Source organism: Biomphalaria glabrata, chromosome 1, assembly GCF_947242115.1.
Source record: "Biomphalaria glabrata chromosome 1, xgBioGlab47.1, whole genome shotgun sequence".
Lineage (NCBI taxonomy): Eukaryota > Metazoa > Mollusca > Gastropoda > Planorbidae > Biomphalaria > Biomphalaria glabrata.
Window position 1 is genome coordinate 32,515,050 of NC_074711.1, and position 17,283 is coordinate 32,532,332.

Genomic DNA, 17,283 nt, shown 5'->3' on the forward strand with positions numbered 1-17,283 from the left:
TTTATGAGCCTTGAGTGACATGTGTGGATAAAATATCTGAAATGCAGCGCGATCAAAATAATTGTGTGAATGTGTGTCTATGATTGTGTGTAAGTATGTGTGTGTATGCGTGTCTGATTGTGTGTACAAGTCTCTGTGTGTGTATGCGTGTCTATGATTGTGTGTAAGAAGTATTTGTGTGTATGGGTACATGAGTAAAAAATCAGGGGTGGGCAACCTTTTTTATTGCTGGACGCATTAAAAACATTTTGGGAATGAGGGGCCGCATATGCAATATGTACTTACAACTTAGAAAAAAACGATAGCTATTTATCATGTCTTTCAAATACAATTATGTTGTAATATTCCTTTACATTTATTTATTTTTACACTCCCAATGGAGAAATTACAAAAAGAGTTCAGAAACTAGTTTTATTAATATTTTAAACATCTTACTTTATACATTGCGATAGTACACCACAGAATTACAGGTACTCAATGTGAAATAATTAACAGTTCACACTCGGAACTGTGGAACTTGTTTACTAGTTGTTATCCCAGTGACTGCTTCCAACTTACAGTCAGTCAGCATCGACCTGTAATTACACTTGTTGATTTCCAAACAAGAAAACTGTTGTTCACAGAGGACCTAAATAATGTGAACGTTTGGCAGCAAAGTGCTTTAAAGTGTGGAAATGCAGCTTCTGGCAAAGACCAATAAAACTCATCCGGAAGAACTGACTTAAACATCTCTTTGTTTAGAGATATGTCCTCTGGAACTGAATCAGACTCTGGCACCAAAACCCTCATATACAAGAAAAACTATACGGAGAACTGCCTAACCCTAACCACTTCATCTATCTCAGATATAGGATTACTGATCTGTACTCTCCGACATGTAAAATGAGACAGACAGACAGACAGATAGATAGATAGATAGATAGATAGATAGATAGATAGATAGATAGATAGATAGATAGATAGATAGATAGATAGATAGATAGATAGATAGATTAGATAGATTAGATAGATAGATAGATACATTATTACATTATTTCATGGATCAAAGCTATGCTAGAATGTATCAAGTTATTATATGTCATTGCGTTAAGTTATGAAATTTCTTCAATGGAACATGTCATGTTTTACTCCAATGTATCAAGTTATGTTATTGATCCAATGTATCAAGTTATGTTATTGATCCAATGTATCAAGTTATTTTTATATGCTAAACTTTTGGTTAAGACAAAGGTCAAGGCTCGGTAGATATTTTCCAAACGCGAAATCTCAGTAAGACTGCAAGAAAAGAATCAAGTTTTAGAAGTTCAATAGTTAAACAAACTGAGCTATTGGAGGCTTTCTATTTTCTATCTTGTTCAAATAGGCTAAAACAAACCTCCCAAATGAATTGCTAGGGATCTAGTAGCAATGTGAGATAAGAACTAGGATATAAACTCTGGGTTTTTCAACTAGATCTGGGTAAATTTGCATTGATTTTTTTTTTTGGTCTTTTTTTTTTATTTCTTTTTTACTAATCAACTATAAATATACGTTTTCTTTAATATATATTTAAATGGCTTTTTAATTTTTTTTTCTAAGAATGAAATTGAAGATTTCTCATTACAGTTCCTTACCTTAGAAAAACCCAAATAACTACAGAGATCTAAATCAGGTGTTAAATTACTATGTGCAGATAACATAAAAATTAACGCAAAGAAGAAAAATAGGAACCTAGATTAATAGGCTGGGTATTTCCCCCCAGAACTTGAGATGCAGTGTTTGGTGTGATACAAGCCGGCGAGGCCAAATCGCGCACCTGCCGCTGCTCGGAATAATAAGGTAAACGCAAAAAAAAAAAAAAAATGCGATAATAGCAGTGCAGACGATCAATGTAGGTGCTGAATGCTAAGTTCCTGAAAGAGCGCGACCAAAGAAGTAGTCGTGAATAAACAGATCGATTCAACTGTGGCCTGATACCAAGAGTAGCGGAGTAATATCAAGGCAATGCAATGGTAAAGAAAGAGAACAAAGGATAGTGCATGGCGGTCAATGGTATGGCGTCAATTGCGCTAGGGAAAAAAAAGTCCGTTTCTTAGATTATCCGCCGTATTTATATTCAAGAACTATTTTGATCTGTTTGTTCCGTTGTTAAAAAACAAACTATTCGAAGTTTTTTTTCGTCCTTGATTTATCTATTTTCATGCAAACAAGCTCTAGTCTCTATGGATAACTAATTCTCTAAGGACTGCGCTGTTCATCTAAGATCTGGATTAATGCAACTGTAATGTTACACGCCAAATGGAAGGAGTTGGTCTAGTTTGTCTAGAAGAAGAAAAAAAAAAAGACTCGACACGAACAAAAATACGTTTTTTTTATTTACAAATCTTGTATCAGCTCACCGTCTGTCCGGGTGGAATCTTGTACACGTTGTTTCTCCCAATTCCCATTCTCGGATCAAGTTGAAACTTTGCACATTTATTCATTATCGATGACAACACGTGAATCAATCAATAAATTAACCAATTATTTAATTAATCTGTGATAATTAATTATGTTAGCGTTATATTAAAAAGGGGGATAAATCTTGTAGTATTGAGAGGTATAACAGTGTGCGATTTGTTTCCCCTCATATATGCTTCATTTATTTAAAAAATATTTTTTCTATTTTTTTTTTTTTTTTTTTTTGTTTGTTTTTAACTACTGTTATTGCATATCGCGTCCTTCCTGTTAGTAGCATGACACATTGAGCTCTGCCCCAATATCTTGTCTGGGCTTTTAGGTCGGAACTCAAGTCTGGATTGGAAAACGATTCTTCTTGATAGACAACCTGTGGTTTATTCCTATTACCTAACATGCTATTTCCCTCAAAGAAAGAATGAGCCTAAAATACTTGCTTTGTGTCAGCATTGTCAGTACAATTCGGTTCTAAGGTCTTAAATTGATATCATGTTCTATTCATGTTGCTTTAGACCAGGGGTGGCCAACCATTGGTTTCCATGAGCGAATTTTTCACCTCTGAGTCAGATGCGCCAATTAAAATTTTTACTAGTTTTAGTACTTGAACACAGTAAGGTATTTTGTACATATTTTGGTTTGTTGTACACATTAGTTGAGCAGGGGATTTAAGAGCAAATAAACAAAATAAACTTGTACTTATTAAGTCTGTCTTTGTTAACGAATCTTTAAAATTTTAATAGCTAATTTCTTGACCTCTGTTTCTGATCATTTTCATAAATGTCAATTCATGCTCGCATCAGTATCTGACAGGTATAAAGCAAGATTACAGTTCAAGTAATCTACCGCTCATTGATGGTTTAGTGTGCTTTAGTTAACTTTATTTAATTGATGATTTCCTAAACATGACACTTCTTCCTCAAATATGTCTGACCATATGGTTTTTCCTTTTGAGGGACTTAAGACCATTTAGGTATTTAAAAATGTTGAAATAGTCATATTTTTTTTCTAATAACGAAAAGCTTAAATAGGTAACATGAAAAATGTCCAAGACTAGAAAAAGAAGAACATAATAGGTATGGGAAATGAGCAAATACAGTGCAAACAATTACATTAAACCAACGTGTTTTTTTGTGTTTTTTTTTTGGTCTGATTAGTTTTATAATCATTTAGGTCATTTTTTCCCCGTAATGCCCAGTAAATTAAATTCCGGTGTAACTTTTTTCCCCCAAAATTGGTTATTATCATTTTTTTTTTTGCTTTATCTCGGTGTGAAATGCGCCACTTGTAATTGTGAAATGCGCCAATTTTTGGCGCATGTGTTATAGGTTGGCCACCCCTGCTTTAGACCATCTGGTGTTCTCCACACAAGGGCGTCTGAGGATAGGGGGGGGGGGAGTTGTTTCCTAAGAAATCGCAATGTTTGCAGTCTCCACTTTCGGTCACAGTGTTAATAATAATAATAATAATCTTTATTATCCGTAAGGAAATTTGTCTTACAATTTGTGCATTACCAAACAAAAAACATTATAACTATAAGAAACCAAAATGTACATTCACACCAGACTCACTCATAATTTACATGTGACAAAGTTTGTTACCAGGTCTTCTGACGTCACCGAGAAGTACATGGAAGTCTAATTCATAAAACGATGTATGTGTATGTATGTATTTGCATCTATATTATTGTTACAGTAGTTACGCTGAGGTAGTCAATTGTATCCAACTGAATTTCCATTTCATTGGACCATTAAAAATTATTTTATCTTATATTTACAACTGGTGTCTGACTGCCCATTAGATCCTCTATGAAGATGAGGCGCCATGTTTGCTATTGCTACCGATGGGGCGCGCGATTTGTTCAGTCGGTGAACATGATACCCAAACCCCTTGCGACTGTCGGTCACAGTGCCCGTTCAGCCTAGGATTTCTCTGTGACCCGTTTTCTATAGCACAGAAGTCACACGTGATATTACGCATGGTATCTCGTGTCGTATCACACATATCTTGTTTAATACATGCATAGCTCCAGGGCCGGATTTAAGTATGCGGAGGCTCCGGGGCAGACTTTTTGTGGAGGCCCCTACACTAAAGCTTTATTAATAATAAAATATTATCTAAAAACATGCCATATTATAAGAGAAAGATAGGACTTGTACATTATATTTCATTTTCTTTCGTTTAAAAAATATTTAATACGCATATATTTTAGAAACAAAAAATGTCAATTTTAGGGTTTACGCAAGTAGTACGAGAATACGAGTAGGCCTACTTTATAAGCGGACACTTTTTAAACCATCACAGTGCTGCCAACTGTATGATTTAAAGTAGTGTTGGTAAAATTGCGAAAAAAAATATATTGTTATAAACCTGGTGGTGGCACAAATGGGGGTAGTGGCGATTGTGTAGTCAGCCGACGCAAATCGCCCCAGGCCAGCGCTAGACGAGCGGTCAACCGTGACGAGTTACGACTGTCAGCCGAGACGAGTGTCAACACGGCGGTTCGGGAAGGATCGACGGCGGTCCGGGAAGGATCGACGTCGTGAACAGAGCTCAGGAGCGTCACGAGAGTTGTAGTCATCTGACCACCTAGAAACGTCGAGCGGCGTTCTGTCCGGTTCGAGAAGGCCAGTAGGGACCCTATATAAGAGCGGAGGAGTCGCAGTCAAGACGGTTCACGGCAGCGGTTCAGAGCCCGGTTCACTACAGTCCGGTCGACTACAGCACAGTTCAGCGGTGTGGTTCTGTACGGAGCATTACGACGGTTCAGTGCGGAGTACTGTCAAGTACAGTTGAGACGACTGGCGTCTTGATCTTGGTCTGCGATCGAGTCCGACACAACGAGCCTATTGTGTGAAGTCAGTCCTGAACTGTTGAACCCAGTGCAAGCCCGGAACGAGAAGGAGAGGCCAGTGCAAGAGTTGATACGGCGGAACGGTTGATACGGAGAGATATTTGTACAGTGTACGTGTTGCCGATTGTACAGTATTGGCTGTTATTTATGGACATTAAACCTTTACGTTATTTTGGAGCCCTGACTTGTCAAGTTCTTTAAGTTGGTGGTGTATGGTGCAGTTTGCAGAGAGCCTGGATAGTGAGATTCGTAACAATATATTAAAAAAGCGTCCAAATATGGATTTTTTCTCTATTAAGAGGGCCCCTTTCTTGTGAAGCCCCCCTGGGCTGTAGCCCCGCCTGTCCTCCCTTAAATCCGGCCATCTTCCCGTTCAGCAGAGATCTCAAGAAGAAACAAAAGTTCCCCTAAGGATGCTGGTGTTGAAGGACAATGTGTAGACCATAAATGAAAAGTGTCTGATAACATTGCATGGGAGAGAACAAATGTAGAAACCTGTTGATAAGATTATGAGCAATAAATGCTTCATATATATGTTTAGGTTACCAGCTGATTTATCACTGACGAATCCACTTGGGGGTTGGGGGCAGCAAGCGTGATTATTGCATTTATAACCTATCATTTGTCTAACTTTTAACTACATTTCTGCCAGCTGATATATTGGGGTTGGTTTAGAGGACCGGAAGTCGTACCCTGCATGTAGTACAATGTGATACTGTGTTTGACGTTGGCGTCACTAGGGTGGTGGTGGGAAGAGGTGTGGGCCGCACCGGGTGACACCCACCAGGGGGTGACACGGAAGAGGAAAAATAATTGACCTTTGGCAAAGCAGAACTTTAAAAAAGTAACTCTAGCTAGAAACGGTAACATGCTTAGACAAGTTTATTTTTGGGTAGGATACATTTTATCCATTTTTTTAATTATCTGGTAAAAAAAAAGTTTAGAAAAAAAAAAAAACTACACCAGGACAAGGGGAACGCGAATGTGGTCTTTCTTTTGGAAACAAAAAGTCGTTTTATTTGCTTTGTAGTTATTCCCTATTATAGTACAAATCAAGTAAAAGCGATATTATTACCAAAATTAAAGAAATTAAATCAAAATTACTAAATTTCATTTTCTATGCATACACATAATGACAGGGTCGATTCTTAAGTCCACACGTACCCAGTTGTCGCAAATAGTTCTTGGGGGGCGGCCTGCATCTCAAGCAAGTCCAATTGTTTTATGAACACCACTGTACCAACTACTGAGCAGATAAATCTCTAAGACTGTGTGACGAGATTATAACTATTTATAACAAATCTCGATTAAAGCAAACAATAATCACTAACCTAGTACAATGAGGTTATAATAACCTGTTATTAGCAATTGATTTTCCTATGTTTCCTCAAAGTGGGTGTAATGTGTCTCCGCCCATGTCCGCACTTGCCACAATGTTCTCAGTTCTGTGACAGCTCTCAGGAGGCCTGATTTATTACATTTCTTTATCATTAGCAAGCCTCTGAATTGGGTTTTGTCCTGTCTTAACTAGGCTTGTTTCTATTTCTGTTGCAACTATTTCACATACAAATTTGAAAGCCAATCATTGAATGTACACAGCTTTTATTTGACCAGCAGGGTCGGCCTTAAGCATAGGCAAACTAGGCAGCCGCCTAGGGCCTCCGATTGGTGGGGGGTCTCAAACTAAAAACATTGCTAAACTTGTATCAAATCTCAAATATAGCAGAGCACTAGGGCTCCACGTTTACTAGCCTAGCTCTAAGTTTCTGCTATGACTCAAGGTTTATTGATAAATGTTTTAATGTACTGTTCTTATGCTAAAAGGCCCTTGTTGTTTTTTATGAATATACTAATTTTATATAAGTAAGTAAGATATTTTTGGATGTTTACTTTTATCTTGCTATTTCATTTCGGGCTACCAAATTCACTTTGCCTAGGGCCTCCATTTATCTAAGGCCGGCCCTGTGACCAGTTTGAATGAACTAACTACAAAAACATTCTTTTTCCGTCAAGGGAAATCTTTTGTACAAGATAATATCACTGGTCAACGGGAAATCTTTTGTACAAGATAATATCACTGGTCAACGGGAATGTCTGCTCGACATTCTTAGATATGCTAGCGTGAAGACATGCTCAGTGTATGGTGTGCTTATGGTGTGTAAGTGTGTGGAGGGGGAACTCTCTGATTTTGTGCCTTGCTTCTTGTGTTCGGTGAAATAAACAAAAATGAGTTAGAAGTGCGGGGGGGGGGTGTGAAGATGCAAATTAAATATAAAACAAGGAAATATAGAAGATACGTTTTAAAACAAAAAAACTTATATAAATCAAGCGTAAATTGAATCAATTAGTTTGGATCAGTCATGTAATTACATTTATAATCAAAGCAAACAATAATAAATATTTGCTATTAGAAATATTTTTACCAATTGTTTTGTTTAGGTTTTAGATTTCTCACTGCGCTAGGATCTGTCTGGACCAGTTGGGAAAGGGGAAGACGGAGGTATCTTGTGAATGTTGACGTGATCGTTTTTTTACTATAATGAATAACAAAATGTTCACGTTGGTCTCAAGATTTCTCAAGGGAACTAATTCAACTTATACCACCACATCTTTCAAGTACTATTTCTTTCCCTTGTTCAAAATACCAACAAAAAAAATAATTATCAATAATTAATTAGCTAATTGTTTTTTGTTTTTTTTAATTGATTCTTGTGTAGTCAGGTAAAATTGTGCGAAATTTCAGCTTAAATCCGACATTGGGTGTGGAAGAAATAACGTGTACACACTTTTTACCAGACAGACAGAGTGAGTTGATATATGCTTTGTAAAAAAAAAAAAAGTAGAAGAAATTATTTTAGCACACCTCGAATTAAATTTATGGGAGGAAAGAATGAGCATTTTAGGGGTTGCCAAAGACTTTTGGAAATTTTTGATTTTTCGGCCATTCAGCATCGAAAATTGTTTAATTGTTTTTTGTTGTTGTTTTTTTTTTTTGTCGCTTCTAACGTGTTGTAAAAAAATAAAAACGGTAGTACTTTAGTTGGTATATATTTAATTTGTCAGTCTTGGAGAGTCAGAGTTTGAAATGTACTTTAGTTGGTATATATTTAATTTGTCAGTCTTGGAGAGTCAAAGTTTGAAATGTACTTTAGTTGGTATATATTTAATTTGTCAGTCTTGGAGAGTCAGAGTTTGAAATGTACTTTAGTTGGTATATATTTAATTTGTCAGTCTTGGAGAGTCAAAGTTTGAAATGTACTTTAGTTGGTATATATTTAATTTGTCAGTCTTGGAGAGTCAGAGTTTGAAATGTACTTTAGTTGGTATATATTTAATTTGTCAGTATTGGAGAGTCAGAGCTTGAAATGTACTTTAGTTGGTATATATTTAATTTGTCAGACTTGGAGAGTCAGAGTTTGAAATGTTGGACAAGTTTACATAAGGCAGCATAATAACAAACGTTGGGATGCCTACCATGGCGTAGCGTGCCGAAAAGGAAAGGTAGGGAGCATTTTCCGAAGGCTGCGGCCTATTTGGATAAGCCAAGCTATTGGACAAAAATACACCTTCTTAACACAATCGTCATCTCAACAGCAACATATGCACGTGAGACATGGAATTCATTTGGCGAAATTGACAAAAGACTAAATGTGGCTCATCAAAAATGGTTTTAACGGATTTTAGGAGTCAGTTATAGAGATCGCGTCTCAAACAAAGAAATACTATGCCGAACTGGGAGTCGACCACTTAGTGACAGATCGTTGCATGAGGTTTGCGGGACATGTCCTCCAACAGACATTGCAAGTGACAGATCTTTGTTGAGACAGCTTGCCGCCAATACAGTTGATAATTTTTTAATGTACATTCTTCATTATACTTTGGATAAATTGTCACAAAACGTTTATTGTTCCTCATACAAAAAAAAAGAATACACAAGGAAAGCGTATGCAATAAAATATTTCTCAGAGAAAAACACATCTCATTATTTTTTTATCATTTCAATGTTTACTACTGTCAGAGCTGGTCATGCTATTGTATACCTATGTGGCTGAACGACCGTAGCTTATACCCAAGCTGTCATCTTATTGTAGTGGATGTGCGACTGAAGGAGGCCAACCAAGGCTTTCGAGAGAGGTCGAAAAGGTCACTGGCCAACTGAACCTGTGTGGTTTCATTATACACAGTGGGCAGAGTTTCGTGGGTCCGATTAGCATCACGACACGTATATGGCAGACGGGTCATGTGTATTTATGTTTACATATTGCAAAAATAGTTTCGAGGCCATTTCGAGCATCACTACTGTAAATGACAATAGGCCATCTAGATGTAGTTTCTGAAAACCTTCTTCTTTCCTTTTCTGTCAAGTTAGCCACGCCCCTGCAGGGATTTTGACTTATTGTTTGTGTCAAGAAAAGGTTACCTCCAGGTACACGAGGCTTATATTGTAGTTTCCTTTTGAATTGTAAATCACTAGACCGTATCTGGGACTGAGTGTGATTGCTGTTAATGTAGAAAAGTTTTTTTTTTTTTTTTTTTTGGGGGGGGGGGGCAAAAAATCGACTCCGTCTTGTATAAAATAAACACAAGGATTGATGTAGTTACTTATGAATAAAGAAATATGTTAAACTTTATTTTGTACTTTGTAACAGTAATGAGCCTAGTTGGAAATATCTGACAGTTTGGCAACATATTGAAACAAATATCTGCAACAATATCCAGAAATAAGAACGGAAAGAGGAATAAGGAGTTAATAAAAAAAAAAGGGGGGGGGGGGGTCAAAGAACTAGAAGAGAGAGAGAGATGGCAAAAGATTATAAAAACTCACTATAAAAGACTATAAAAACAACAAACCAGTGTGTCAAAGGTCAAAAGACTTGGGTTGTTCACTGGTGGACAACAGACAATTGTGTGGACCTGTTGTAACGGGGTGAGGTTGGGAGGGACATACAATAATGGCGGTAACCAGTTGGGCGTGACACATGGTAATCTAAGGTTTGACCTGGCCCTGTTCAACAGACTAGAATGGACATCAGAAGGACCCCTTTTTAGCGAAATCCGTTTCGACCATGTTGTCCTACTTTGATTCTAGGTCAAATAAATTATCCCTTTCGCAAACTAACAAGATGCTGGTGAAGTGAATTGAATAAAAAAAAAACAGTCCTTTCTCAAAGTTCTATTTTAAATCATTTTAGACTAGCGAGATCATTTTTCAAAAGAAATTTTAATGTCGTCTGAGGGACAAGGCCGCGTGTGTGTGACAGAGAGAGAGAGAGAGTGTGTAATGCAAGTTTGCGAATATGATTACTATATGTGAAGATTTGAGAGATTTCTGCAATTATATCAATATAAATAACAAAAAAAAAACAAACACCTAATCTTATCTAAAGTTTGCAATCTCTCTTAATAAACAAGTATAGGCCTACATGTGTATGTCGCCATTTGCAGTTCTATTCACAGTTGATGAATTCCACATAAGACCTTACCCATGAGCGTCTCTTTATTTTCAGCGCTTTGGGAATACAAAAACATCGAGACGAATGTTCAAAATAAAAAGACGCAGCCGCCTAATTTCACTTTAAGATGAGGAGTATTTTAAAAATATTATAACGGTCAAATCTGTGTGACTAATGAGGAAGCTTATCCCCCCCCCCCCAAAAAAAAAAAAAAAGATATACATTAAGCTCAGAATAAGCTGTCAAATTTCTAGAAAAATCTTTCAGTTGATTTCGAAATTCTCGTCCACCCAATTTCCACGTGATTTGATTTTTGAGCCTGAACCAATGAAATGTTTGCACGCTCATATCAGAAGTTGTGAAACAAGCAAAACCACAAAAAAACAAACCATGCCTTAGAAGAAGAACAGCAAAATCACTACCATATTTTTCAAACCGCAAGGTTTAACTTCCTTAAAAAAAACAACAAACTATATTAACAAATTATATTAAATTACTAGCACACATTAATTAACTAGTTAGTACATTTTGTTTTGATTCATGTATCGTCATCGACTCTGAGTATTTGTTCCAAATTTAAACTTTCTACTGCATTGTAATATAAGCATTTGTTTTTTTAATAAATGTGAATTTCTAGAGCCTCGTCAATATGATTGTCTGTAAGTCAAATTACTTTTGAAGAAGGGGAATGATTTGTGAAAATGGTGATTAAGATAACCTTAATTATCAAATCTGTACAAAGATTTCTGTACAATTTAATAAAATATGTACACACTTTGACATCAACATAAGGACCCAGATTTAGTCTTTACATTAACATTTAATAATTGTATTTGACTCTGGCTATCTTGTAATTCTTATTACTTAATTCTCTACATAAGGCTTATCTCCCTTTAGTTTAGCTAGTTTTTCATATATAATCTCCCTTTCGTTTTGCTAGTTTTTCCTATATATTCTATATAAAAACAAAATTAAGGGAAGGGAAGCGCTCACAAGTTGGACAAAAAAACCCCGCTTCAGTGACATCCTCAAAGCTTCTCTGAAAGCCTTCGGCATTGACCCTGCCATATTGGAGACGAAATCACACGACAGAGCATTATGGCGTCGCGGTGTAAAAACTGGCGCACAAATTGCAGAAGACAAGAGAACAACGTTGGCAGAAGAAGAGCGTCAGAGAAAAAAAAAAAGCAAGGCAATGACACTAGCTCCAGCTGGAATAACCTGCCCAGTGTGCAGCCGAACATGTCTCAACAGCCACATAAAGAGGCAAAGCCATCAGCTTCCTGGATGACAAAAGTGGTCATCATCGAACCACAATTGACGAACTATGTAGTAGTAAAGTATATCTTTCTCTTTTTTTTAAATCTCGCACTTTCCGACATTACAAAGCCCTAGTGACGCCACTGCAAAGCCCCATAACATATTAATTGATAGAGTTCCAAAGAAAAAAAAACAAGATTAAAAATGGAATGTGTGTTCCAGCAGTGTGTTCGTGTTCTGGAGGATATGTGTGTGTGTTTCTATGGTGACGTGAGAAGAATCTAGCAATTAGTTGGTGTCGATGCAGTGTGAATGATGCAAGATTAGCTGCACTGTTGTGAACTGACTTGAATACGCCAGACAAGTCCAGGATGCCAGACTGTACAGACGAGTTTTTTAGTGAGTTCGATTTTGTTTAAAATACCATTTTACATTATTATTATTAAAGTCTACTATATAATTGATTTCATCTCAAGTTGACTTTGTCTATATTGTAATAAAAGTTAGATTTAGTTCTGTTCACAAAATATCTATTCAGGTTATTTCAAGTTGTATTTTTCTTCTTCTTCTTCGTTCTCAGTTGACATGTCGGAGGGTTCAGATCAGTCATCCTAGATCTGAGTCTCAGTTGACATGTCGGAGGGTTCAGATCAGTCATCCTAGATCTGAGTCTCAGTTGACATGTCGGAGGGTTCAGATCAGTCATCCTAGATCTGAGATAAACTGTGCAGCGGTTCCCATATATAGACAGTTCTCTGTAAAGTTTTTTTTATATAGGAAGGTTTTGGGGCCAGAGTCTTATTCGGGCCTCTTAATATAGTATAAGTTAAGATATTATGCGCCTATAGCGGTTTAGTTGTCTACCAGCAGTTTGCTGCAACAAGTCAACGGACGGCAACAAGAGTCCTCTGTTTGGTAAGCATGGCAGGTAAAAAAGACCGCGGCCACGTTGCCCTGCCTCATCGCGGCGCCCGCGTGGAAACGGCCATTTGAAGAATTGGCTAGGCTAAATGGGTAGCAACACAGGACTCCCGTGGGGATGCCCACGGGTAGACGAGAGTCCACTCATTGCACGGGCGGGGTTGTAATAAAGTCCCCACAAACACGTCACCAATCCATGCGCTGTTCCTCAAAGGGACCGTTACATAAATGGCGGATCCCGCACAGTTAGCTTGGTACATTGAAGGAAAATGGCAGAAGTCCCCGGTGCATTCTCGGCCTTCGGCCGTGTCTCTAGTCCACGTGTGGGGGGCCGAACGCATCGGTCAACAGCAATGCCTTACATAGGCATTGTCTAGGGTCTCTCCCAAACAGAACTGTGTGTTCACACAGGTTTTTTTTTTTTTTTACTGTTTGGCGTCCAAACAGGTTTTTTTTCAAACTTAGAGCTCGAAGAGCCTTCGGCTCAGCTCTTAGACATCAACAAGGTAAAAAAGACAGGTTTCCGAACCAATATCGGAGGCTATGAAGTAAGGTATCCACAAGCACAATCCTATCTTCATGCAAATAAACATGGGCGTAGGGAAAGTGTTGTCGACGTTGTTTTGGGCCGGCTTAAGTCGCTATTATAGCACTGCACTTTTAATACATGTGTTTATACATAATTCAATGGACTGATTGTGAAGTACATGTGTCTCAGTTTGGGTCTGGTGGGATTCAATGTCATTGAATTGAACATTACTTTGTATTAAGAGAGGTGGAGGGGGGGGGGATAGAACCATTACATTTATATTCCTCTGATCTGTCTAAGGGTATTATGTCCTCCTCTGTTGTGGGAATAGTGGTGATAGAATACGTTACAGACGTTTAGACAATACCTATAATCTTGTTTTAATGTTTCTATTTGTACATGATGTCCATTTCTTTATACAAAAATAAAAATAAACGATTTGCATACTTTTTTTATACATTTATTTTGGTGGATGTCTAGCATATAAAATTATAAAAAGTAATCGTCTCCCTTATGTAATATAGTCTCTGTTTTGTTTGTTTCTTTGTTGTTGTTTTGTTTTGTTTTTTAAGATAAATCATATTTTTTAATGTTGTTTATATATTGATAAAAAGAATGACGAACTATTTCATTGTAAAAAACAATTCTCTTTTAGGAGATACAAAGTTACGATTGCGCCCGAACTTTGCAAGCTGCAAAATATCAGAAAGTCGGATTTTCAATAACTTTTTACTTTCTGAGATTTAAACTAGCAAGTCTCCAATTTGTATAAAGGGAGGAGGATTGTGATTCTTTAAATTTTTACTTCTTAGCTTCTGATTTTCGTGCTGAAAAATATTGAAACCTCCTTATTTACTTGCATTGCTCACAAACAGATAGCCCATGGGTGAAACTTGGCCGCATCTGAGTTTGTGTTAACACAAATCCCCTTTTTAATCTGGTTAAGTATGTTTTTATGAGTTATTATTATTGATCTTTTGGACTTTAAAAAAATTGTAATTGTTGAATATTTCACTCTCTGAAAAAAAGGGGCTACTTTACTCTCCACCTTATCTGACCCGACAAGCTGCTTATTCAGAATTTCAGGATCAGTTTCCTCAGTTTGGTCACGCTGTGCTGCCGTGTGTGTGTGTGTGTCAGTTTGTCAACGTAGACCATTGTGTGCGGGTCACCCGTTGCTAGTATTTTTCATTCAGTCAGTGGAGCCCGATGTCAGCAACACATTGTGAGTCGCGTGGTATCAGTCCAACCAAACAATCCCTAAGGGAACGAGCAAGTAGATCTCAAACCAGTATCACATGTCGCAAATGTTTGAAGTCACAAATCATTGAAGCTAATCATTCATAGAAAGTAACAATCCTACATCTTTTACTTATGTTTATTCCTCTGTTCACAAAGGTCCCGTAGATTTTTTTAATGAGCTTTCTAATTTTTGTTTTCATGTACTTACTAACAATGGTAATGGACTAAATATTTATAATAAATATTTTATTTTTGAATCAGATTTATGTTTAATCATTTTCTCATTTCATAAGATCAAGATTTATTTTATTAATGAAAATTTTAAGATTTCAATGTCCCTACTAAACACTAATACTCACGGATTAAATATTTATGATATATATTTTAGTTTTGAAACAGATTTATGTTGTATTGTTATCGTATTTCTAAAGATCGAGCGAGTTCATGGCGCCACATAACAGACCAATAGGCAGGAGATTTTTTTTTTAGTTTGATAGTGCTATTGTTTAGTGTACACTTTGTTTCTAACACAATGACTAACCTTTAAATTTATATTACTTTTGTAATGATAATGACTATTAGTTCATTTTTTATAATGATAATAATAATAAGAAGAAACTGAGTTGGAAAAACAAAGAAAATATAGGAACCTAGGCTTGGAAATTAAGCGTTTGTGGAAGTTCTCTAAAACAACAATATACCCCATTGTTAACCTCACAGATAACTTCAAGGCCCTTAGCATTCCTATGAACATCCTCGTTGCCTGTCAGAGGGTGGTACTGCTGCAGACCTGCCACATCACCAGAAAATTCCTCGGTGAAAACTGATAAAGGGACTACGATGAATTTTGTTTCCCTTTAACGAAACTCGACCCTGGCTTCGCCAGAGAATGAATACTCGTTCTTTTCTAACATAATAATAATATCATTTGACCTTCGCTCTAAGAAGACAAGCTACAAGACACTGATCACAAAAACTGACACGAACTCGTTTTTTGTCCCTTGGTAAGTTTTTGTTTAATTAAAAAAACAAACAAAAAAAAAACAACTTTGTAATGTTTTTATTTGCTTTCGATGTGGTCGTTTTCTTGTGTGTAATACACAATTGTAAGACGAATTGTATCGATAACAATAACAATAACAGTAATAAATAGCATAGATGTAGATCTAGATTTATATTGGCTCATTGAAAATACAATACTGACGAGGATACATACCATTGTTTGGTTGTATAGTTCATTTACTATTGTTGTAGTGTTGTGTTTTGTGCACAATTGTAAGACGAATTGTATCGATAACAAAATAATAATAATTATAAAATAATAATAATAGTAATAAATAGCATAGATGTAGATTTATATTTGTACAAATACTGACAAGGATACATACCAATCGTTCGAAATCCACTCAGTTCAAAGGTTTAGGGTTAACTCCAAGTCCATTTACATCGAGACGATTTTATCCAAAGAAACCCGAAGAGACACAAGAATGACTTCCCAGAATTCTCGCATCAATGTTTATAATATATCCTTCAAATAAAAAAAAAGCAACAAAAACCAGTGCGGCACTGTTCCATGAGATCTGAGCAGACGACTAATCGACCCGTCAACGTTTGAACCAGGTGTGTCGTGCAGACTGAGTCGTCATTCTACCTTCTGGGGGTTGGACTATTTCATTATCCCATGTTTTCCCCCTTGTGTCCTCTTCCTACGCCTGTATAGTTCTTATCTGTTATTCCCCACACCCCCCAGCCCCAAGGTCACGTCACGGTTGGCGTCTGCTACTATTGCTTGTATTTGTATTTTACATTATTTCAACCAAGGGAGAACGATGTTTCTCTTTCTTTCTTCAATGTCATGGTCATACAAAGATGTCTGCACACAGACGACCAAGAGAAAGACCAAACAGTTAGAGAATGGGATGAGAGATAATGAAACTAAAAGTAATTCTATTTCTACAAATCGATTTTAAAAATTAGCCGTTGACTCTAGATCTATATCTAAATAAGAAAATAGTTTTTAAAAAAATCATAATTTTCAATCATTGTTTTTTTTTTTTTATTATTTTAATAATTGGATCTATATAGGCTACACAGGCTACCTAGATTTAATCCGTGACCGTGAAAAAAATGTATGTGTATTTATTTGCAAGCTAGGTCTACCTGTTGTGGACAGGTAAATGGCTAAAAAGCTGTTCGTCACACTAGTCACTTCCACGAATATTCACTATGACAAAATGAGGACAGCAAATGTCAAATAAGTCGCACAAAGCTCCATGGGAGACAACCAGGCTAATGTAAAGTAATTCACGGGAGACAACTAAGTTAATGTAATTTTGTTTTTAAAGAAGAATTTTTCAATTTTTCAAAGATTTAATATTACTCTACCGACAAGTGTGTTTGAAAGCGAATTTAAATAAATCAAGTGTGCACAATTTCAAATGTTTAAGGCTAGGTAACTCCATACGATTTTGAACCTGCCAGTCATCAACATAATACATAGTGATCGTTTTGGCACTCCATTATATTACACTGGTAAAAGGTCATTCGTTATATATTTATATAGCTTAATTTAAAATTACTTACAAACACGC

The 17,283-nt window shown here is 36.6% G+C and overlaps 1 protein-coding gene across 2 annotated transcripts in view; it reads right to left on the reverse strand.

Moving 5' to 3' along the window:
• Positions 1-16,387, reverse strand: part of LOC106053745 (uncharacterized) — a 38,499-nt gene extending 22,112 nt beyond the window's left edge. The window contains exon 1 of one of the 2 annotated variants that reach the window (XM_056032785.1): positions 16,081-16,387. The gene's annotated coding sequence lies outside the window, so the exon portion shown is untranslated. The remainder of the gene's footprint in view (positions 1-16,080) is intronic. The other variant, XM_013209351.2, reaches the window with a different exon arrangement.
• Between the last annotated feature and the right edge of the window lie 896 nt (positions 16,388-17,283).